Here is a 24335-nt window from a genome sequence, read left to right on the forward strand (position 1 = left end):
CCAGGATTTAGAACACTGCACATTGTAGATGTTCCGTGAGGTTTTGTAAAAGGAATTAAAAATATCCCTGCCTCACAAAGTTGTCAAATACATTAAAAGCAAGCTCAGTTGCTGGAATGTGCACCTGCTTTCTCCTTCAAACACTTAGAAATACAGGATATAACAAAATGATGCTTTTAGTATAACAAAGCTCAAAATAGAGGAACGGAAAATCCTCATGCTGTTAAAATAAATAGGGAAATCAAAGCCAGAGTTTGAACTTGGCTAATGCTAAGGACACCTAAGGGACATTAAATGAGAACATACATCCAACAGCTAACTAAAAAGGGTTATAATGCCCAGGCTGGAGAAAATAAATGTGGCCTTGAACCCATGAAAGGTGAAGACCTATAACTGAAACCTCTCTGTAAAGATGGGTCCCTGGAAGAGTTGCTCCTTCTATATGGAAACTAGACTAGAAAAAGTACACCTTGAGATTGTGGTGGAAGAAAGGGTCTGAATTTCTGCTACCAATTCAAGAATCACAAGTGATACATTAATGCATAAAAATTGATCTTAAATTGAAGATATCCCAGACACCATAAGAGAAAAAAGTATAACTCTCCTATGAGGACACAACCCAGGGTGAATGAGGCTACCACAGAAGAACAAGCTCCATGGAAGATAAGTTTAAAAAATCAGTCACCCAAGGAAATGGTCAGCCATGAAAAAGAGTCAGCAAAAACAAAAAGGAAAATTAGAACTTCTGATAATAGGATATCTAAAATAGATGACACAGTAAGTACACTGAACATGATAAAGGGACAAAAGAGAACATAAAAACCATAATAAAAATATGATTCCATTGGGAAAGCAGATTTGTAAAATATCCAAGTAGAAATATTAGTCATTGAAATAAAACTCAACATGCAGGTTAAACAGCTGGGAAAAACACAATTGCAGAGAGAGTTAGAGAGATGGATGATAGATATGAGGAAATTACACAGAATACTACAGCAAATAATAAGAATGATAGCAAAGAGTGGTCAACATTTATAGATGACAAAATGAGAATGATCAAAATACAAATGGTAGGCTTTCCAGAAAAATAAGTTGGATAGAATAAGACATGAAGCACTATTCAAAATAATGATGGCTGAGATTTTTCTGGCATTGAAGAAAGTAATGAGTTCTCAGATTGAAGAAGCACACTGAGAAAGGTTAAAAAACAATTCTGCATCTAAACATATGTGATGACACTCAAGGAACTGAAATCTTACAAAATCTTAAAAGCAACCAGAGAGATGAAGCAGATTACTTACAACAAAAAAAAAAAAATTAGTAACAAAGAAGTCAAAAGACAAAGAAATGAGACTTCCCAAAGGACTGAGAGAAAATAACTATGAACTTAAGATTTCCAAACTATTCCAAAACATAAAAGTGAGATAATGATAATTTTAGAAAAAAAATACTGGGAGAATTTACCATTCACAAACCCTTGCTGTAAAAACTGCAGAAGAATGAACATCAGTAGGAGAGGAATTCAACCTGAAGGAAGAAACAAAAGTTCAAGAATCAAGTGATATGAAGCAAAAGTGAACAAAGAAACTGATGGGTAAAACTAAGGAAGTATCAGTTCCAAACAGTCAATAATAAAAATAAATAATTTGGTGGTGTTTGTGAACGAAGTAGAAATAAACACAAATTAGTAATAACAAAATGGAAATTTTAAAGTATTTTTAGGTCCTTATTTTTGTGAGAGTATAGTAGAGAAATTGCCTAACTTTAGGCATTGTTGAATTAAGAATGCCATAAGAAAATAGAAATCAAGTCAATAAATGTATACATTTCAATCCGGATATAAAGAGAAAAAAGGAAGGGAGGGAGGGAGGAAGAGAGAGGAAAGAGTTAAGTTTGGTCAATCCAATATAAGATAGGAAAGGAGAAGAGTAAAGCAAAGAAAAGCATAGTTGCAGAAACAAACAAAAAAAGATTCCAAATGTATAAGTAATCTCAATAAAAGTGGAGAGATTTAAATTGCCTCTTATTTTTTCTCAGTGACCAAAATATAGAATGAAATCTAGCTGTATGTTATTTATGAGATATCCAAATTGTAAGTACACAAAAGGCTTGAAAATTAGAGGATGAAAAATATATCTGACAGAATAATGTCAAAAATAAAGCTTGTTTAGCTATGGTAATAGCAGATAAAACAGAATTCCAGGAAAAAGTTATTAAAGACAAAAAAGGCTCATTAAGGGCAAAGAGGATTATTATAATAATAGAAGGAAATAGTAAGATTTACATAGCTATGCTAAATTATTTTGGCAGTTACTTTAATTTTAGTTACATAATTGTATGTTATATAAACATATAGATTGACAGAATTGCAATAAGAAACTGAAAAAAGCAAAGTTAAAAATGTTGACCAAACTCACAAAAACCAAATCACCAAGCAAATAAAACTTCAAAAGTCTTAGATAAAGCATATAAAAGAAAAAAGTCAGAATATATAAAATTTGAACAACAAAATTAACTATGTCTAATAGACGTATATTGAACTCTATAATCAACGATTAGAGACTATACGATCTTACCAACCACACAATGAACATTTTTAAATTGATCATTTTTAAACTGACCATCTATTGGGTCACAAAAGACTCAAGAAATAACAACAAAAAATTTTATAAGAAAGACTATGCTTTCCAATTTTAAAGCAAGAAAACTGTTAGTCAATTATGAAAGATAATCATAAAGTTACAAATTTGAAAACTCAGAAATTCATATTTAAATAATCCTTGGGTCAAAGAAATGGTAATTGAACATGCAAAGTATTTAGAACTAAACAATGAAATATCACATAGCCAAACTTTGTAATGCAGCTAAAATATTATTGGCATGTAAATTTATGGCTGACCTGTATAAATTTATGTAAATGGGTTCCAATGCCCTCTGGCTTCATAACGGAGCTACAGCAGGGGACCAGACTGAGTTAGGAAATTGATGTTAAGAGAGTATTCTTCTGGCATTCAGCCCAAGAGGTAGGCTGGCTATATCCCACAAGTTTACTACTCCTCTCACAGGAGGAGACTCTACTTAACTCTCTCTTCTTCTGGGTCCCAGTAAGTGTTCCCTCCCCTTATTTCTATAGAACTGGAGGTTAACTACCCAGCTGCTATTAGTCCTGGGTTACTTTGCTGTCTCTTGTGGTTTCCCTTATACCCATATCTTTGTAAACAGTCCTGTTGTAAATAAACCCTCCTCAAATTATACTGTTTTGAGAGCGCCATCTGTTTCCTGTTGGACCATGACTGAATCAGTGATACAGATTTAATTTAGAAGACCTGTGCACTCTTGGAGATAGGGAGAGAGTAAGGTAAGGGCAGAAATGGTGTTGCTTTCCTGATATAACTACAATCTGGACATCGGTGCCAACTGGATCTGGCACATGCTCCATTACTGCCCTTTCTTTCACAGGGCATATTTATGGATTCTTCAGAAACTCCCCAACCCTGGATATCTCTCACCTGTAGTTACCTTGGCATGATCATGGCACCTCTCCTGCTGGCCCCCATTTGGTCAGCTTTGACTCCCCCGTCAGATGCTGTGCTTCTGACAGATGGACAGCACCTCTGTTCTTCAGGTGAATCGTGAGAAAGGGGAGAGGAACATAATTGGATATGTGAAGAGGTAGTATTTCAACTGAGTGTGTAAGATTTTATTTCTACATTAAAAAAGAAAGGTCTTTGTCAAAGTCACAAAACATTAGCATTAATACTTACCTGTATTAATGTTAACCTGTGTTGAATTTGGGTGGTGAGTACAGTGATGTTATATTATTTTCTGTATGTTTGAAAATATTTAATACTTAGGAAAATAATTTTTCAAGAGTAAAGTGACAAGGTATGTAAGAATCTCTCACACAGGATCTGACACACAGGCATTTAGCACATTTCTGGGACATCCTATTCCCACGCAATCCCACAGCTCCACTTCTGTGGCCATGCTGATTTCAGATTGCAGTACATTCTGCCCACTGCATCCCAAAGTTCCCATGCCAATTTGCCCAACGAGATCTTTCCAAGTTTTTTGTGATAGGGTTAGGTTGGGGAGGAAGGACAGGAAGGTGAGAAAGGATTACACGATTTCTTAGAGTTTGAACCACAGATTTTTTTTCCCCAATTATTTATTTATTAACATCTTTATTGGAGTAGCTTTACAATGTTGTGTTAGTTTCTGCTGTATAACAAACGGAATCAGCTATACGTATACACATATCCCCATACTTCCTCCCTCTTGCATCTCCCTCCCACCCTCCTTATCCCACCCTTCTAGGTGGTCACAAAGCACCAACCTGATCTCCCTGTGCTATGTGGCTGCTTCCCACTAGTTATCTATTTTACATTTGGTAGTGTATATATGTCCATGCCACTCTCTTTGTCCCAGCATACCCTTCCCTGTCCCCGTGTCCTCAAGTCCATTCTCTACGTCTGTGTCTTTATTCCTGTCCTGCCCCTAGGTTCTTCAGAACCTTTTTTTTTTTTTTTAGATTCCATATATATGTGTTAGCATACAGTATTTGTTTTTCTCTTTCTGACTTCACTCTGTACGACAGTCTCTAGGTCCATCCACCTCACTACAAATAACTCAATTTCGTTTGTTTTTATGGCTGAGTAATATTCCATTCTATATGTGTGTCACATCTTCTTTATCCATTCATCTGTCTATGGACACTTAGGTTGCTTTCATGTCCTGGCTATTGTAAATAGAGCTGCAGTGAACATTGTGGTACATGACTCTTTTTGAATTATGGTTTTCTCAGGGTATATGCCTAGTAGTGGGATTGCTGGGTCATATGATAGCTCTATTTTTAGTTTTTCAAGGAACCTCCATCCTATTCTCCATAGTGGCTTTATCAATTTACATTCCCAACAACAGTGCAAGAGGGTTCCCTTTTCTCCATATGCTCTACAGCATTTATTGTTTGTAGATTTTTTGATGATGGCTATTCTGACTGGTGTGAGGTGATATCTCACTGTAGTTTTGATTTCCATTTCTCTAATGATTAGTGATGTTGAGCATCCTTTCATGTGTTTGATGGCAATCTGTATACCTTCTTTGGAGAAATTTCTGTTTAGGTCTGCTGCCCATTTTTGGATTGGGTAGTTTGTTTTTTTGGTATTGAGCTGCATAAGCTCTTTCTAAATTTTGGAGACTAATCTTTTGTCAGTTGCTTCATTTGCAAATATTTTCTCCCATTCTGAGGGTTGGCTGTTCATCTTGTTTAGGCTTCCTTTGCTGTGCAAAAGCTTTTAAGTTTCTTTAGGTTCCATTTGTTTATTTTCGTTTTTATATCCATTTCTCTAGGAGTTCAGTCAAAAAGGATCTTGCTGTGATTTATGTCATAGAGTGTTCTGGCTATGTTTTGCTCTAAGAGTTTTATACTGTCTGGCCTTACATTTAGGTCTTTAATCCATTTTGACTTTATTTTTGTGTATGGTGTTAGGGAGTGTTCTGATTTCATTCTTTTACATGTAGCTGTCTAGTTTTCCCAGTATCACTTCTTGAAGAGGCTGTCTTTTCTGCATTGTAAACTTTTGCCTCCTTTATCAAAGATAAGGTGACCATATGTGTGTGGGTTTATCTCTGGGCTTTCTATCCTGTTCCGTTGATCTATATTTCTGTTATTGTGCCAGTACTGTACCTTTGTAGTATAGTCTGAAGTCAGGGAGCCTGATTCCTCCAGTTCCATTTTTCTTTCTCAAGATTGCTTTGGCTATTCGGGGTCCTTTGTGTTTCCAGAGAAATTGTGAAATTTTTTGTCCTAGTTCTGTAAAAAATGCCATTGGTAGTTTGATAGGGATTGCGCTGAATCTGTAGATTGCTTTGGGTAGTATAGTCATTTTCACAATGTTGATTCTTCCAATCCAAGAACATGGTATATCTCTCCATCTGTTTGTTTCATCTTTAATTTCCTTCATCAGTGTCTTATAGTTTTCTGCATACAGGTCTTTTGTCTCCTTAGGTAGGTTTATTCCTAGGTATTTTCTTTTTGTTGCACTGGTAAATGGGAGTGTTTCCTTAATTTCTCTTTCGAATTTTTCATCATTAGTGTATGGGAATGCAAAAGATTTCTGTGCATTAATTTCGTATCCTGCTACTTTACCAAATTCATTGATTAGCTCTAGTAGTTTTCTGGTAGCATCTTTAGGATTCTCTATGTATAGTTTCATGTCATCTGCAAACAGTGACAGATTTACTTCTTTTCTGATTTGGATTCCTTTTATTTCTTTTTCTTCTCTAATTGCTGTGACTAAAACTTCTAAAACAATGTTGAATAACAGTGGTGAGAGTGGGCAACCTCATCTTGTTCCTGGTCTTAGAGGAAATGGTTTCAGTTTTTCTCCATTGAGAACTTTGTTGGCTGTGGGTTTGTCATATATGGCCTTTATTATGTTAAGGTAAGTTCCCTACTTTCTGAAGGGTTTTTATCATAAATCGTAGTTGAATTTTGTCAAAAGCTTTTTCTGCATCTATTGAGATGATCATATGGTTTTTCTCCTTCAATTTATTAATATGGTTTATCACATTGATTGATTTGCATATTTTGAGGAATCCTTGCATTCCTGGGATAAACCCCATTTTATCATGGTGTATGATCCTTTTAATGTGCTGTAGGATTCTGTTTGCTAGTATTTTGTTGAGGAGTTTTGCATCTATGTTCATCAGTGATATTGGCCTGTAGTTTTCTCTTTCTGTGAAATCTTTGTCTGGTTTTGGTATCAAGGAGATAGTGGTCTCATAGAATGAGTTTGGGAGTGTTCCTCCCTCTGCTATATTTAGGAAAAGTTGAGAAGGATAGGTGTTAGCTCTTCTCTAAATGTTGGATAGACTTTGCCTGTGAAGCCTCTGGTCCTGGGCTTTTGTTTGTTGGAAGATTTTTCATCACAGTTTCAATTTGAGTGCTTGTGATTGGTCTGTTTATATTTTCTATTTCTTCCTGGTTCAGTCTCGGAAGGTTGTGATTTTGTAAGAATTTGTCCATTTCTTCCAGGTTGTCCATTTTACTGGCATATGGTTGCTTGTAGTAATCTCTCATGATCCTTGGTATTTCTTCAGTGTCAGTTGTTACTTCTTTTTCATTTCTAATTCTGTTGATTTGAGTCTTCTCCCTTTTTTTTTCATGAGTCTGGCTAATAGTTTATCAATTCTGTTTATCTTCTCAAAGAACCAGCTTTTAGTTTTATTGATCTTTGCTATTATTTCCTTCATTTCTTTTTTATTTATTTCTGATCTGATCTTTATGATTTCTTTCCTTCTGCTAACTTTGGGGTTTCCTTGTTCTTCTTTCTCTAATTGCTTTAGGTGTAAGGTTAGGTTGTTTATTTGAGATGTTTCTTGTTTCTTAAGGTAGGATTGTACTGCTATAAACTTCCCTCTTAAAACTGCTTTTGCTGCATCCCATAGGTTTTGGGTTGTCGTGTTTCCATTGTCATTTGTTTCTAGGTATTTTTTGATTTCCTCTTTGATTTCTTCAGTGATCTCTTGGTTATTAAGTAGTGTATTGTTTGGCCTCCATGTGTTTGTATTTTTTACAGACGTTTTCCTGTAATTGTTATCTAGTCTCATAGTGTTGTTGTTGGAAAACATACTTGATATGATTTCAGTTTTCTTAAATTTACCAAGGCTTGATTTGTGACCCAAGATATGATCTATCCTGGAGAATGTTCCATGAGCACTTGAGAAGAAAGTGTATTCTGTTGGTTTTGGATGGAATGTCCTATAAATATCAATTAAGTCCACCTTATTTAATGTACCATTTAAAGCTCGTGTTTCGTTGTTTATTTTCATTTTGGATGATCTGTCCATAGGTGAAAGTAGGGTGTTAAAAGTCCCCTACTATGATTGTGTTACTGTCGATTTCCCCTTTTATGGCTGTTATAATTTGCGTTATATATTGAGATGCTCCTATGTGGGGTGCATAAATATTTACAATACAATTGTTATATCTTCTTGGATTGTTCCCTTGGTCATTATGTAGTGTCCTTCTTTGTCTCCTGCAATAGTCCTTATTTTAAAGTCTGTTTTGTCTGATATAAGAATTGCTACTCCAGTTTTCTTTTGATTTCCATTTGCATGGAATACCTTTTTCCATCCCCTCACTTGCCGTCTGTGTCCCTGGGTCTGAAGTGGTTCTCTTGTAGACAGCATATATACGGCTCTTGTTTTTGTATCCATTCAGCCAGTCTGTGTCTTTGGGTTGGAGCATTAATCCATTTACATTTAAGGTAATTATCGATATGTATGTTACTACTATTTTCTTAATTGTTTTGGGTTCATTATTGTAGGTCTTTTCCTTCTCTTGTGTTTCCTGCCTAGAGAAGTTTCTTTAGCATTTGTTGTAAAGCTGGTTTGGTGGTGCTGAATTCTCTTAGCTTTTGCTTGTCTGTAAAGCAGAAATTAATTTTGCTTAATTTCTCTGTTGAATCGGAATGAGATCCTTGCTGGGTAGAGTTATCTTTGTTGTAGTTTTTTCTCTTTCATTCCTTTAAATATGTCCTAACACTCTCTTCTGGCTTGCAGAGTTTCTGTTGAGAAATCAGTTGTTAACCTTATGGGGATTCCCTTATATGTTATTTGTTGCTTTTCCCTTGTTGCTTTTAATATTTTTTGTTTTTAATTTGTGATTGATTAATATGTGTCTTGGCATTTTCTCCTTGGAGTTATGCTGTATGGGATTCTCTGTGCTTCCTGGACTTGATTCACTATTTCCTTTCCTATATTAGGGAAATTTTCAACTATCATCTCTTCAAATATTTTCTCAGTCCCCTTCTTTTTCCCTTCTTCATCTGGGACCCCTATAATTCAAATGTTGGTGCATTTAATGTTGTCCCAGAGGTCTCTGATACTGTCCTCAATTCTTTTCATTGTTTTTTCTTTATTCTGCTCTGTGGTAGTTATTTCTCCTGTTTTATCTTCCAGGTCACTTATCCATTCTTCTGCCTCATTACTCTGTTATTGATTCCTTCTAGAGAATTTTTAATTTGATTCATTGGGTTGTTCATCATTGTTTGTTTGCTCTTTAGTTCTTCTAAGTCCTTGTTAAAGGTTTCTTGTATTTTCTCCATTCTATTTCCAAGATTTGGGATCCTCTTTACTATCATTACTGGAATTCTTTTTCAGGTAGACTGCCCATTTCCTCTTCAGTTGTTTGATCTGGCTGGGTTTTTTCTTTCCTCCTTCATCTGTGTATTTCTCTGTCTTCTCATTTTGTTTAACTTGCTGTGTTTGGGGTCTCCTTTTTGCAGGCTGCAGATTTGTAGTTCCCAGTTTTTTTTGGTGTCTGCCCCCAGTGGGTAAGGTTGGTTCAGTGGGTTGTGTGGGCTTCCTGGTTGAGGGGACTGGTGCCTGTGTTCTGGTGGATGAGGCTGGGTCTTGTCTTTCTGGTGGGCAGAATCATGCCTGGTGGTGTGTTTTGGGGTGTCTGTGAACTTATTATTTTAGGCAGCCTCTCTGCTAATGGGTGGGGTTGTGTTCCTGTCTTGCTAGTTGTTTGGCATGGGGTGTCCAGCAGTGTAGCTTGCTGGTCCTTGAGTGGAGCTGGGTCTTAGCATTGAGATGGAGATCTCTGGGAGAGCTTTCACTGTTTGGTAATATATTGTGCCGGGAGGTCTCTGGTGGACCAGTGTCGTGAATTTGGCTCTCCCACTTAAGAGGCTCAGGCCTGACACCCAGCCAGTCCACTAAGATCCTGTCAGCCACACGGCTCAGAGGAAAAGGGAGAAGAAAAAAAAGGAAAATATATAAAATACATAAAGTTATTAAAATAATTATTAAATATAAAAGTTTAAAAAAATAAAGAAGAGAGCAACCAAACCAATAAACAAATCCATTAATGTAACAAGCCCTAAAAACTATAAAAACAAAACAAAAAAACGGACAGACAGAACCCTAGGATAAATGATAAAAGCAAAGCTATACAGACAAAATCACACAAAGAAGAATGCACATACACACTCAGAAAAAGAGAAACAGGAGAAATATATATATATATAAAGGAAGAAAGCAACCAAATCAATAAACAAATCTACCAATGATAATAAGTTCCAAACACTAAAGTAAGATAAACATAAAACCAGAAACAAATTAAATGCAGAGAGCAAACCCCAAGTCTACAGTTGCTCCCAAATTCCACCTCCTCAATTTGGGATGATTCGTTGTCTATTCAGGTATTCCACAGATGCAGGGTACATCAAGTTGATTGTGGAGATTTAATCCGCTGCTCCTGAGGCTTCTGGGAGAGATTTCCCTTTCTCTTCTTTGTTCACACAGCTCCCAGGGTTCAGCTTTGGATTTGGCCCCGCCTCTGCGTGTAGGTCACCTGAGGGCATCTGTTCTTCGCTCAGACAGCACAGGGTTAAAGTAGCAGCTTATTAGGGGTCTCTTACTCAGGCCGGGGGGAGGGGTGGGCAGAGAGGGAGGGATACGGAATGCAGGGCGAGTCTGTGGCAGCAGAGGCCAGCATCACGTTGCAACAGCCTGAGGCGCACTGTGTGTTCTCTTGGGGAAGTTGTCCCTGGATCATTTTACACTGGCAGTGGCGGGCGGCACAGGCTCCCAGGTGGGCAGTGTGGATAGTTACCTGTACTTGCACACAGGCTTCTTGGTGGCGGCAGCAGCAGCCTTAGCATCTCATGCCCGTCTCTGGGGTCCACGCTGATAGCCACGGCTCGCGCCCATCTCTGGAGCTCGTTTAGGTGGCGCGCTGAATCCCCTCTCCTCACGCACCCCAAAACAATGGTCTCTTGCCTCTTAGGCAGGTCCAGACTTTTTCCCAGACTCCCTCACGGCTAGCTGTGGCGCACTAGCCCCCTTCAGGCTGTGTTCACACAGCCAACCCCAGTCTTCTCCCCGGGATCTGACCTCCAAAACCCGAGCCTCAGCTCCCAGCCCCTGGCGGGGAGAGCAGACAAGCCTCTCGGGCTGGTGAGTGCTGGTCAGCACCCATCCTCTGTGCAGGAATCTCTCCACTTTGCCCTCAGCACCCCTGCTGCTGCACTCTCCTCTGTGGCTCCAAAGCTTCCCCCCACCCACCCCCAGTCTCCACCAGTGAAGGGGCTTCCTAGTTTGTAGAAACTTTTCCTCCTTCACAGCTCCCTCCCAGAGGTGCAGGTCCCATTCTTTTGTCTGTGTTTTTCCTTCTTTCTTTTGTCCTACCCAGGTACCTGGGGGTTTTCTTGCCTTTTTGGAAGTCTGAGGTATTCTGCCAGCATCCAGTAGGTGTTCTGTAGGAGTTGTTCCACATGTAGATGTATTTCTGATGTATTTGTGGGGAGGAAGGTGATCTCCACATCTTACTCCTAGGCCATCTTGAAGGTCCTCCTGAACCACAGATTTAAACGCTCTCCAATCCCATAAGCATGCTTCCAGCTGCAGCTGCTTCTCTTCTGATTTCTTTTTCCTTAATTGGATCATCTTCACCAGAGCAGCCATTGCTTCTCTTTGGGGGACTCAAGTCCTTATCTCTACAAAACCACCCCACTTCTCTGTAATTTGGGAGACCTAGGAGCAGTGGGGGAGGTACAAGGTTTGCCTTGAGGACCCAGTAACAGAACATAGAGGATTTACTGGGAATGTTCAAAGGTTGAATACAAGGCCCCTATCAGTATTTAAACAAGAAAGCCTGGTAACACTTTTTAAAAATATAATTAGCTCCAAATTTCTTCTGCATTAAAGAGATGGTCATGAACTTGAATCACACCTTTAAACATGGCACCCACACCTGGCCTGTGCCACTGGCAGACTCCACGATTTTCCTTTATCAACCAGGATCTATTTGTTTGTATGTATTTGTATACAGTTGTATGGTATACAGCAGAACAGAATGTTCAAGCTAACTGTTTTAATTTAGTGATAAAGAAATTGAAGTTTCATCATTTGTTAGTGGCAGACTTAGGTTTCTCTCTGACTGCACGTGCAGTGCTTTTGCCATTGTTGGATAGGTAGATAACTGTAAAAGCATATAAGGGTTTTCTCAGTTCATAAGTATAATACCCTTTTTTTTTTTTTTTTTTTGCTGTATGCGGGCCTCTCACTGTTGTGGCCTCTCCCGTTGCGGAGCACAGGCTCCGGACGCGCAGGCTCAGCAGCCATGGCTCACAGGCCTAGCCGCTCTGTGGCATGTGGGATCTTCCTGGACCGGGGCACGAACCTGTGTCCCCTGCATTGGCAGGCGGACTCCCAACCACTGTGCCACCAGGGAAGCCCCTATAATACCCTTTTAAATTAAGTCCGGGAAATGAGAAATTACTCACCCAAGTTATACAAACATTTACTAATGTATCAAAAATTGTTGAGGACCTATTATATACCAGGCATTCGTGTCCATATGGGTCATACAGCTCTGTAAATGAGCCATGGTACATCTTTCCAAGATATATGGGCTTAAACAGCAGAAGTGGTTATTTTAGGTACTGCCTATAAATTTAACTTAATGCATTTACTTTTTATGAGCACATCATAATGTTATCCCACCCTCTTGGAGGACAACGTTTGTTGAAAATCTTGGTACTCTGATGCTATCCAGGACACTTTTCAGTTGATATTCTGATAGTAAATTCTTGAAGAGTTGGCCTTGGTTTCTAAAGTCCTTTTGCTAAAGTGGTCAAATACTTTCCTGCATCCAGGTTTGGCATTTTTGAAAACCATCCCTGTGTGTCACCCTTTCTAGTCACCCTTAGTTACCCTTAGTTAGAGCATCAAAAGTAAGATGGTGCCTGATAGCAGTGTGCTGACCATTACGTAGAGAAGTAATGTTTTCAATCAGTCACCATTCCTTCCTAATGATGTACTGAAGTAGGGATGAAACAACAAACAAAAAATAAACAAAAAAAATTATTGTATATCCCTAGCAGAGGCACCTGGCTAATCTGAGGCTAATCATGAACAAATTTATGTGTAAAGACAAGAGCAGAAAGGAGAATCAGAAACTAAAGCAGGAAGATGCCGAGTAAGGAACACAAGCCTTTCCTCTACCTCTGGGAGAAACACTCATCTACCCCTTGCCCTCAAAACTCTCCCATATTAAGTGGCTTCTCTTTGCATAACACGTTTACTTTCCAAGGCACTTGCCAGCATATTGTTGCCATCTGGTCCTGCAGAAATCACATAGCATTGGCCAAGAAACTGAGGCTTGCCAAAGACATATAAGTCTCAGTGATAAGTCCCAGAAGCTTTTAGAACAAGGCAGGTAGAAGGTGAGAAAGTTTGGAAGGAAAGTGAAAGGAAAGACGAGAGTTGTCCTACTCTTGGTACAGTGCTGTTTGCATGGAGCCATAATATTCCAGTTTTGGCCTAGGTTGTGGCATGAGGCAGATGCAGTTGATTCTGGAAAGTAATTCTGAAGACTGAATGAGAAGTATTGGATTACTAATGATTACCTAAGGTAGTCATGAAAAGTAATAAAATTTGGCCCTGATAATGACTCAAAAAATATTCAAGTGCATTGCTTCCATTGATTAATCAACTGGGAGCTGCTTTTTGAAATGGCTCTAATGAGATGAACTTCTCAGGCATTGGAACTTCCCAATAGACTGGCCAAAGCATAAAGTTTTCAATTTTTTTACTTTACTAAGCATTCAATCTCTGTGTCCTAAAAAAAAAATACTCCCCAAGAGCCCATCTTGCTCAGATTTCTGGCCGTTAGATCCACAGACTTTGATTATTTGTCCAGAAAGTCTCTGGGGCTTTCCTGGACTTCAAACCCTTAAAGTCAAGCCATATTCTAGGACATTCTGACTCTTCCCTATTACTATTTTCGTATCTCCCATATCTCCCCTAGCCCTCATACCCTGATCCCAACTGTGGCGATTAATACCCTGTGAGTCATGGTAAATGGCCCAGTCAACGCTTTCTGCCTGGACTGTAGACTCTAAACGACCCCTCTTCCTTGGGAACTTTTGGTGAGGACTCCCAGAGAAAAGAGGAAGGGGATTAAAAGGTATCACTGTTCAACCAGGACCTGGATTAGATACTTGTTACATTTGATCCTATCAGCAGTTGCTGAGTTGCCTGTTTATAGTATTTTGCATATGAGGAGTCTAAGCTTCAGATTGGTTAGTAACTTGTCCTGTCACACAGCTAATCATCCTAGGTGGGCTGGCCTCACAAAGGTCAAACCATTGCAGTTTGATCATATAAACATAATTTAATCACAAACAACTATTTCATACCCACAAGTGCTTTAAGTTTTGGCAGAAGTATAACGGCAGAAAGGTAGGATTCTTTCACATCTTCGGGTTAGAATGAACACATAATGACGTTTATATGAACAAATTGATCTCAGAAGCCTCACCTTTCATTTCAATGCTAACTTCAACCTTCTTTTCCTAAGAGTTCCTGGATTCAGTGCCCTCTGACCCACCTTACTTAGTACTTAGATTAATATGATCAGAACTCTGAGGTTTTACTTTAGTTACAATAAATTTCCCCCTGCCTTGACACATTTTTATATTTCTCCTAAATAGAATTTTACTAAGGATTTTGAGATAACAATGTAACCTATACATTTTCAGATCCTCTCAAGGCTTTTAAATATTTTTAAATGTAATGAATATATTGGCTTACGCCCCTATCCTATGTAAAATGGGAAACCCAGCATCTTATCCACTATTGTTAAGGATTCTTTAGGGAACAATATTTCTCCTAATTACTCGGCTTTATATCCTGCTTCTGTTCTCAGTCTCCACACTCAATATGTTGAATGTACTCTTTCTTTCAACATTCTATCTTATCACTGGAAAAGCCAGGATGGCTTCAATTCCCAGAGTACCACTGGCCTAAAGGTAAGTGTACAGCAGATATCGCTGAAGGCCTGGGGCTACACAGGGCTGTTATAGTGCAGAACAATTATGAAAGCTACTTGTCCTTTTTTAACTTTGCCAATCCCACCCTCTTGCCTCTAGAAAATGTCCCCTATTGTCCTCATCTTCTTGGATTCAGTGTCCACCATGGTGTTGGGCTCCCCCTTCCCTCCTGTGAGTTTCTGCTCTCTTCTATTTTTCTGATGGTGATTTTCCCACGACCAAAATGTCCCCGTTTACATTAATGTAGAGAGCCCTTGTGCTCTGTCCTTAAAGAATCCAGAAACACATTTCAAGTATCATGATATGGTTTGTCAGATGACATAAATAAGACATGACTATTTAAATAGGTAGATATCACAGTGTAAAATAAACTCTGTTACCAGAAAGAGTTAAGAAGTTATATATCATGAATAATCAAATATCTGATAAAGGCAATTCCCAAATGTAACATATATGGATGAACATCTTTTTAAAATATTAGAGTATGACTAAAATACAGTTCCTACTAAAATTACACTGAATAGAATCTGTTTATTCTTGAAAAGCTAGGGGATATTTTGGCATTGTGTACTACACTTTTGTTTTATATATGTTGGGCTTTGTACTAGAAGAGTACAAGAAGTGTTAACTAATAACTATGTTAAGATGTTAAAGCTCTGATAACAGAAAATATACAAAGCAACTGATAAATTTGTGGCTTAAAATGTGTATGCAAATGTCCACGGATGACAGTCAGCCTATAACTGAATAGTTGCAACGCTAGATAGCTGGATAGACAGTCAAAGATCCACACAATGTTGCCTTCACATTGGTAGCTAAGTCCATGAAGCATTTGCCATGGGCTTTAGTACAAGGACTGACCTTAGAATTGCCAGGGAATGTGGACATTAGCTGGGGAGGAGCCGTTAACCCTGCATAATGAATTCTCAGGCAAAATATGTGGCAAAGACTATCCCCACACTGTACAATAAGGTCACCACAGGCTTTATAGCACGCTTGACTTTTTGAAGTTTCTTTTGAAAAATAAAGCCCTGATACCACATTTAAAATTGAACAGGGCCAAGCTTTGCATGGACTTTTTTTCCCTTCCCAAATGAAGCCCCTTCCCACAGTTGTTACTATTTCTCCTTCCACATTTATTTTTGTTATATTGTATTGTTTCAAATCATTTCAAAATGTTTTTAATGTGATATATCTTATTAAAAAATAGTTCTGAATTCACAAGCAATCCCTACGGCATGTCCTTGGCATTGGCTGTAAAATTCCAAAGTACCTAATTTATGTGGTTGATTGATTTTTCAATGTTTTAAAGGGTACCAAGCCCAACAGCATATAATTTTTCTCTTACCAAATGGAATATGAATGAATAAAAGATAATTGCATTTTTTTGTATTCAGCCTGCTGTCTTTGTGAACTTTTTTTTTCTTTCCTACAGTTCTGAAGTGAATGAGAAAGCATGTTTTTCTTTTTATAGCCATAAGAGCTCACCCTGTTACTCCTCAACAAGGTTCATGTGTGTCCAGCCCTGAACTCTGCTGTTGTGTTACCTCAACCAGGATGCTGCGAATTACCTGTGATACAGTGAACACAGCCCAGACTAGGGAGGGACTGGGGCTTATATGGACCTTTCCCGTTTGGTCCAGGAGAAAAGCCTTCCTCTAAATCCTTTTCTGGTCGGAAGATACATCTCCATTCTCTTAAGTTTGCGGACCTAAACACAATGCAAAGAGATTAAATTTCATTTTCCCAAGGAAGCAGGTGGATACAGCCTGTAACTTAGATAACGGCTTGTATAGCATGGCCTTGAAGAAGCAACTCTTTTCTTATCTCTTCTTCTCTCACTTCCATCAGTCTTCAGTGTGGTTAACAGTATGGGACTGGCCAAAAGAATTGCATTCCCTTATCTTGCTGACCACAGCAATCGCTCTTTGTAATCCCAGAAGAAGAGTGCCAGGTGGTTATGAAGGGGCTAGAAGGCTGAAGGACAGGAGAGAGCGCTGCTAAAACTCCCTTCACCAGCACTAATATCCCGCACTCTAGTGCCTACCATGCACAAAGCTGTCCTTTCCACAGCTCTGGAAATCCATTACGTAAGAAGAAAGTAGGACAAAGACTGAATTTTAAGAGCACTTTCTAGAGATGATACTAAACGCTTCATTTATCTTTGAAACCTAGAAAGAACTTCAACGAATTATTTGCAATTTTTCATTGTGTTAGTCTGTTTTGGAGGGGAATGGTGATGGTCAGGGCAAAAGAATTCTCTTTGTAAATCTATTTCAGGTTTCATACCTGATTATAAACACCTTCTTAAATTTGGCTTGTTACATATATAAAATCAAAACAAAATGTGAAGTTTTCATTCCAAGAATAATAAATTGGTTGGTTTTCATTTCTCTAAACTTAAAAGAAAAGCACACTAGGGTGAAGTTAAGGGAAATGATCCTCTTATTTGTTTTTGCCATAGGTCTTTGTAAGCTTCCAGAAGGAAAATCAATCAATTATGAAGTATAGACTGAGTGCCTACAATATGAACTGTTACACCAGCGGTCTCCAACATAACCTTCAGGGCTCCCAAATTTTCTACAGGATTAACCTTCAAGGCTCAGCACCTCCCACAAGGTCTTCATGCAGATCAACCCGTGACCTCTAGCTTTGTGACAGGACTATATTTATGTGGCCTTTTCAAACTTTACTGCATTACAACTATGGGAAAGTACAGCTGCACGAAAAGGTTTGGCTATGTTAGATTTGACCCAATGCTGGAAGCCAGAAGCACTTTGTCAGTGGTCATGTCAAAACAACAGCAGTAGAATATATCTGAGAAAGCATCTGGCTAATGTGTTTATGTAGTGAACTGAGCATAAGGTGAGGACAACTTCCTAGAGTAAAGAACTACTCAGACTGTATTCATTATCCCCAATAAGTATCAGCACAACAAAGCATATTCCTCAGAGTGCCATTCTAAATTTCACCAGAAATCATTTTTTATGATTTCCCCCACCATACACACTTCATGTACTAGAGTGAATGAATAGATTTGTTAGGGAGAATTTTTCATGTTGGGTTCAAAGACTTGTTGAAGAAAGATACTTTATAATTAGAGTTCATGGTTTGCACCTGAAATAACTGCATGGCTCATTCTATTTTGTCTTTGTATTTCAAAGAGTCAGGCGCCCACAGATGGGAGAACAGGATCCAGGGCAATGATGGTGTTCTGAGTGTAGTAATGCAGAAATCCCTTATATTGACCCATTATGAAAGGATGATCCAACGTCATAAAATGTCAGGGAATAAAAACCATGGAAAGAAATTCAGGAACTTGGCAAAAGTACAATGCAAATGAGCATGGCTCCAATAATTACTACCCTCGCCCACAAATGTTGCACTGATGAGTCAACCCAAACTTCAGCATTCTCCCCAACACCCACAAGTATGAGAGATCCATTCTGAGAAGATACCCTTATCTGGGATTTCCTTCCTCCTCCTGGGAAGTAGTGGCAGTAGCTGCTAGGGAGAAATGAATGAAATGGGAAAGGTCCAAAGGGACTGACTCAGAAGGATGTCAAAACCTTATATCACTTGGGGGAGATATCTAGACCCTAAGACTATCCCTCTGTGGGAATGCGGCATGCCTCCTTATTAGATGGGGTGAACCCTGGCATTGTACATTTAATGGAACCTAGTAAGTGCCAGAGACCGGGTATTCTAAAATAGATTGCAAATTACCTCAGAGAATTAACATTATGCAATCATATATATATATCTTTTGTTCTGTTAAAAAAGCTTCCCAAGAACACAGGTTTAATATATCGAGAATGAAGAGAGATCATAGGCTTAAGCAAACAAATTAAGGATGAAAATAACATCATTAGACAACTAACAAATAAATTAGAAACAGCAAGAACCACAACACACATAATTGATAATTACAATGAGGAAAAGTTTAAGGTAAGCAAAGGGAAGGCTCATGAAAAAATACAGAGATTAAAGCAACAGACAAAAGCTAATAGAAATGGAAAACAGATAAGAATGATCCTACCTATGCCTACTGGGCATCCATAAATTTAAAAACTCAGCAAATTGTAAAGAAAAAGCATTCAAAGTCATGAAGAGAATTTCCCTTGAATTGATCATGCTTTTGGCTTATAAGTAAAAGTTCATCACTGAATCCAAAGTCACTAGATTTTCTCCTGTGTTATATTCTAGAAGTGTTATAGTTCTTCATTTTATATATAGGCCTATAGCCCATTTTGAGTTATTTTTGTTAAAAGTGTAGGATCTGTGTTTAGATTATTTTGTTGTTCCACATGGATGTCCAATAGTTCCAGCACCATTTGTTGAAAAGACTATTCTTTCTCCATTGAATTGTCTATTTTCCTTTATCAAAGATCATTTAACTATATTTGTGTGGTTCTATTTTTGGTTCTCTATTCTGTTCCATTGATCTATGTATCTATTGCTAACACCACACTCTTGATCACTGTAGCTTTATAGTAAGGAAGTCAGATAATGTCAGCTCTCCAACTTTGTTCTTCTTCTACAGTATTATGTTGGCTATTAATTCTTTTTTTGTTTTTCCAGAATAGTTTTGTTGATATCCACAAAATACTTTCTGGGATTTTGACTGGGATTTTATTGAATCTATAGGTTACACTGAGAGGACTTGATATCTTAACAGTATTTAGTCTGCCTATCCATGAACTTGGAATAACACTCCATTCATTTACATCATCTTAGATTTCTTTCATCAGAATTCTATAGTTTTCCTCATATAGATCCCATAAAGTGCCACTTCAGGACATCATATCAAGGATATGTAATAATGATGACTCTTCTTTCATTTGTGATATCAGTAATTTGTGTTTTTTCTTCTTATCCTCATTGCTGTAAAGGTAAGATATTTTCTCCCCTCTGGCTTCTTTCAAATTTTTCTCTTTGTGTTTGATTTTCTGCAGTTTAAATGATATACCTAGGAGTATATTTTTTAGTACTCACCATGCTTGGTGTTTTCTGAGCTTCCTGGATATGTCTGTTGTTAATTTTGGAAAATTTTTGGCCATTATTAATTCAAATATTTCCTCTGTTACATTCTGTCTTCTACTCTGTTATCCCAATTACTGTATGATATACTATTTGTAATCATCTCATAGACTTAGGTATTCTAGTCTTTTTTTTTTTCATCTTTTTTTCCTTTGCATTTCAGTTTGGGAAGTTTCTACTGATATATCTTCAAGCTTATCAATTCTTTCATTGGCCATACCCAGTCTCTTGATTAGCCCATCAAAAGAATTCTTCATTCCTGTTACTCTGTTTTTGATACCTAGCATTTCCTTTTGATTATTATTTAGAATTTTATCTCTGCTTACAGTAGCTGCACTTTCATATTATCTACCTTTTCATTAGAACTCAACATATTACTAATAATTAAGTTCTCTATCTGATAATTCCATATTTGTGTCACATCTGGGTTTGGATTTGAGGCTTGCTTTGTTTCTCCAGACTGTGGTTTTTCTTTGCCTTTTAGCATGTTTTGTAATTTTTTTGTTGAAGTCCTAACATAACGTATTAAGTAATAAGAATGGTAAATGTAAAGGTAAGTTGGCCTTTGATGTGAAGTTTTATGTTAATCTGCCTAGGAGTTGGGCTATGTGTGATGTTTGCTGCAGCTGCAGTTGCCAGAGGCTTCAGTTTCCTCTAGTATTTTTGTTGTTGTTCTCTCTGACGTCTTTGGTTTTCCCTAAGAATTCCTTCTTAAATAGGGCTTCTATCTTGCAACTCTATCGGTTGTAAATTACTGCTGTTTTACTGGAGCCCTACTGACGTGGTGGTAAGGTGTCAGGAAGGGAAAATATCCAATAATCTTATGTTTATATCTCAGTCTTTTTCTGGGCCTGTGTCCCTGAATCATGACCTTGAGAAGTTTCTTGGCCCTTTTTCTTCCCTATGTAATATAGGAAGCCTAGACAGGGCTGGAGTTAGCTAATTGACCTTTTATCAGGTAGATGAGGCTCTGGTTTCCCTTGGAGAGTAGGTGTTTCTTATGAAAAAACACTCCAGGTATGTGTCTAAATGTTTACTTTTCACCATCCCTGCCCAAGACACAAGGGGATTTTTCTTGGATCTTCAACTTTTGAGACCTTGGTGGGATTCCTGGAGGTGAAACTGTGGTGGCCTAAGACTGGGTCCCTAGGAGTTTCTCATTCTCAAGCTAATCCACACTCAGCCTCCAGCAATTCATTTAAACTACCATTTAAGTGTTTCTACCAGTTTATGGCTCTAGCATCTTCTGCCACAGGTAAACTTACCTTAGCTGTGATACTCTTTATTCAGTAGTCTCTGTAGATTTCAAGGTGGCAGTTTACCCTGTGACCTCAATTCTGTGATGAATCTAAGTCAGTGATTTTCTGATTAGTCAGTTATTTTCTTGTTCTAAGAATGGGAGTAATGACTTCCAAGCTTTTTACATGATAAAGCTGAAAACAGATGTCTCTAAACCTAGATTTTTTAGAAACCAATGCCAGTGCTCTTAACTACCATGCTATACTGCTTTCTATCCCCTCTAATGGTCTTTCCATTCTATTGATTAAATTTTTACAGCTTCAAAACATACCAATACCTAATATCCCATTCTTATGTCTTCTCTATTCATGTTTTTTCTAATGTATCCAAAATTTTATTTTTCAGGAAGGCTTTTTTTTTTTTTGCGGTACACGGGCCTCTCACTGTTGTGGCCTCTCCCGTTGCGGAGCACAGGCTCCAGATGCGCAGGCTCAGCGGCCATGGCTCACAGGCCCAGCTGCTCCGCAGCATGTGGGATCTTCCCGGACCGGGGCACGAACCCGAGTCCCCTGCATCGGCAGGCGGACTCTCAACCACTGCACCACCAGGGAAGCCCTTCAGGAAGGCTTTTAATTATTTTGTCAAAACCCCAGAATTAAATATATTTAATTGGTACTTGGAACAATATTTAGACCTGTAAATTTAATATATAAGAATTGATATCTTTATAACAGTCACTCTTACAAGAACATGTGACTCATTATTGATTAACCTTTCCTGATATCTTTCATAAATTTTATAGTTTTTTCTTTGTATGGTTCTTATGGGCTATCATGTTGAATTTATTAATTGTATTACAATCCAAATGCTCAATTTCCTTGTTTAGTTTTCAGATACTTAGGTTGATAAAGTTTGAGTGTGTTAAGTTACCCCATTAAAGTTTTTACATCTTGCAATTTGGATTTTAAATATGTTATGGTGTTTTAAACTACCTTGTAGGTTTTTTTATAAAACCAACTAGCTCTCTTTAATTTAATCCATTATTCACCTTAACATTTTTTTATGAATTTCTGTTCTTATTTCATAGACACTTTTTCCTCTATTATACAAGAACATGAACAGATAAGAGAACATGTTACAGAATAATTTTCCACTCATTTTGTGAATTACACTTTTTTTGTGAATTTTCAGAATACTACTTCCTTTCTCTAATGAATTTTCCTCTTGTTCTTTAAATTTTTTAAATTCATATATTTGTTCACTTAACAAACATGTGATGAGATTTTTAAATTATGTTTCAGCCTCTGAAATATGTGCTCCAGTCATGAAGCAGAGAATATTACAGTGAAGACAGGGAATTAAATGAGTGAGTACAATATGATAAATACTGTGATTGAGGTACGCCACAAAGTTGCTGTTAAATCTTGATTATGTGATCTTTCTAAATGTCCACTTCCTTGTGTTGTTAAAATGGGAATAAGAACAACACCTGTCTCTTAGAATTATTGTTAAAAGCAAATGAGGTCAAACATTTGAGATGTCCATCAGGTTGCCTGGCCCAGAGCAGTTGTTTAAATATTGTTAGCTGTTATTTTTGTCATGAGCAGCTCATCATGAGCCCCTTATCTAAAATTCTACCATCAGTCATTTTCTGCCACGATGCCCTGTGTTATTTCTTCAAAGTACTTATTACTATATGACATTCTCTTATTTGTTTATTTACTGATTTATTGATCTTTCTTCCCATAAGAATGAAACTTCAAGCAGGCAGAGGCTCTGTTTTTATTGCAAATGCTTGCTTTTGCCCAGGGTCTGGAAAAACAGTGTTTAATCAATAATGGATAAATAATTAAAATATTTATTTCTCTAATAACTTAACTTTCTCAATTATATGGAAACTACAGAACTGTATTTTTAAAATCTCATCTTTGAACATTTGAGAAAAAAATGCTTTGAGCATTTCAGTGAATTTTCTTCCTGGGTTTTCCTATGCATACACCAGTTAGGTCATATTGTTCTTACAGTGCTGTATCCTGCTTTTTCCTCACTTAACTTTCCAACCCATGTGTTTTCCTTATATTTCAAAACTCCTTTTCTCACGGATTCAAAATATTATAGTATATGCTCACCTACTGAAAGCTTAATTATTGTGTATGAAGTATTATACAATTTTTCCAGCAACCTACAAGTATAAGAATAGCATAATTTTAGTTATTTATTCAAAAATAATAATTAAATCTCTATTATATGCTAGAAATGTGTAGAAGAACAAGAAAACATTGTCTTTGCCCTCATGGAGCTAACATTCTATGGAGAAGACACAGTTTATAACAATCTCTCAATTTCTTCTACCATAATAATGATAAGTTTTACAAAGGACATATATAAAGTTTTAAGAGTCTATAAAATCTGGGGGTGGGGAAGGTGCTATCAGAAAAAAATGAAGGGAAATGACATTCAAAGTGAGAGCTGATTGTTGATTAGAAATTTGGCTGGTGAAAAGAGGAAGGGTAATAAAGGGAGTGGAAGGAAGAGAATATTTGGACCTGAAGGAAAAACAGGAGTGAAGGCCTTGATGTGGAAATGAGCACTGGATGAAGAAAAGCAAACAGTAGAATATGAGAGCATAGGAGAGTGAGGGTGTTACCTGTGTACCTGGGTCAATTTGATGTATTCTACATACCTACATAACACCCAGAATAGTACCAAGTAGAGGTATGAGAAATAAGTAACAAAGTATAAACTATAGATCCACAAAACATGGAGCTCACATTCTGAGTTGTTTTTTCTAGTAGTGATCATGTGCACAGACTCATCACCCAGCCCTTTGGTGACCAGAACATGTACGTACAAGCCTGGTCCCCATGATCAAGAGAGCTGGTCCCCATGATCAAGAGAGCTGCTCATGGTCATAGAACCAATCCCTTGTGTGTGAATCTGTGGGCTTAGCCTTAGGGATCCCAAGCTCTCATCAGCTAAATGAACCTATCTCAGTGAGATAGATGATACATAGATAGGCAAATAGATAGATAGATAGGATAGAATTGCTCTTTGTTGAGAGTAATTCTTACTCAAAATGGTGTCATCTCTTTGGCTATTTCTTTTTTGTAGGTTTCAAAGAAAACTGATGAATAGCCTCAAAATGTTTCTTAAAGCTTTGAGAAAGATGGAGTGTGAATTTTGTCCTTCATAACACTGCAGTTGTGCTAG

General features: G+C 37.7%; 1 long non-coding RNA gene across 1 annotated transcript in view; it reads left to right on the forward strand.

Annotated features, from left to right (window-relative positions):
* The window catches only part of LOC132432798 (uncharacterized), a 141045-nt gene extending 118403 nt beyond the window's left edge, over nucleotides 1–22642 (forward strand). Inside the window, exon 3 of the long non-coding RNA XR_009520997.1 lies at nucleotides 22427–22642. This is a non-coding gene — a long non-coding RNA (uncharacterized lncRNA). The remainder of the gene's footprint in view (nucleotides 1–22426) is intronic.
* The last annotated feature ends 1693 nt before the right edge of the window (nucleotides 22643–24335 follow it).

The sequence above is a fragment of the Delphinus delphis genome, chromosome 10 (genome assembly GCF_949987515.2).
Source record: "Delphinus delphis chromosome 10, mDelDel1.2, whole genome shotgun sequence".
Taxonomy (NCBI): domain Eukaryota; kingdom Metazoa; phylum Chordata; class Mammalia; order Artiodactyla; family Delphinidae; genus Delphinus; species Delphinus delphis.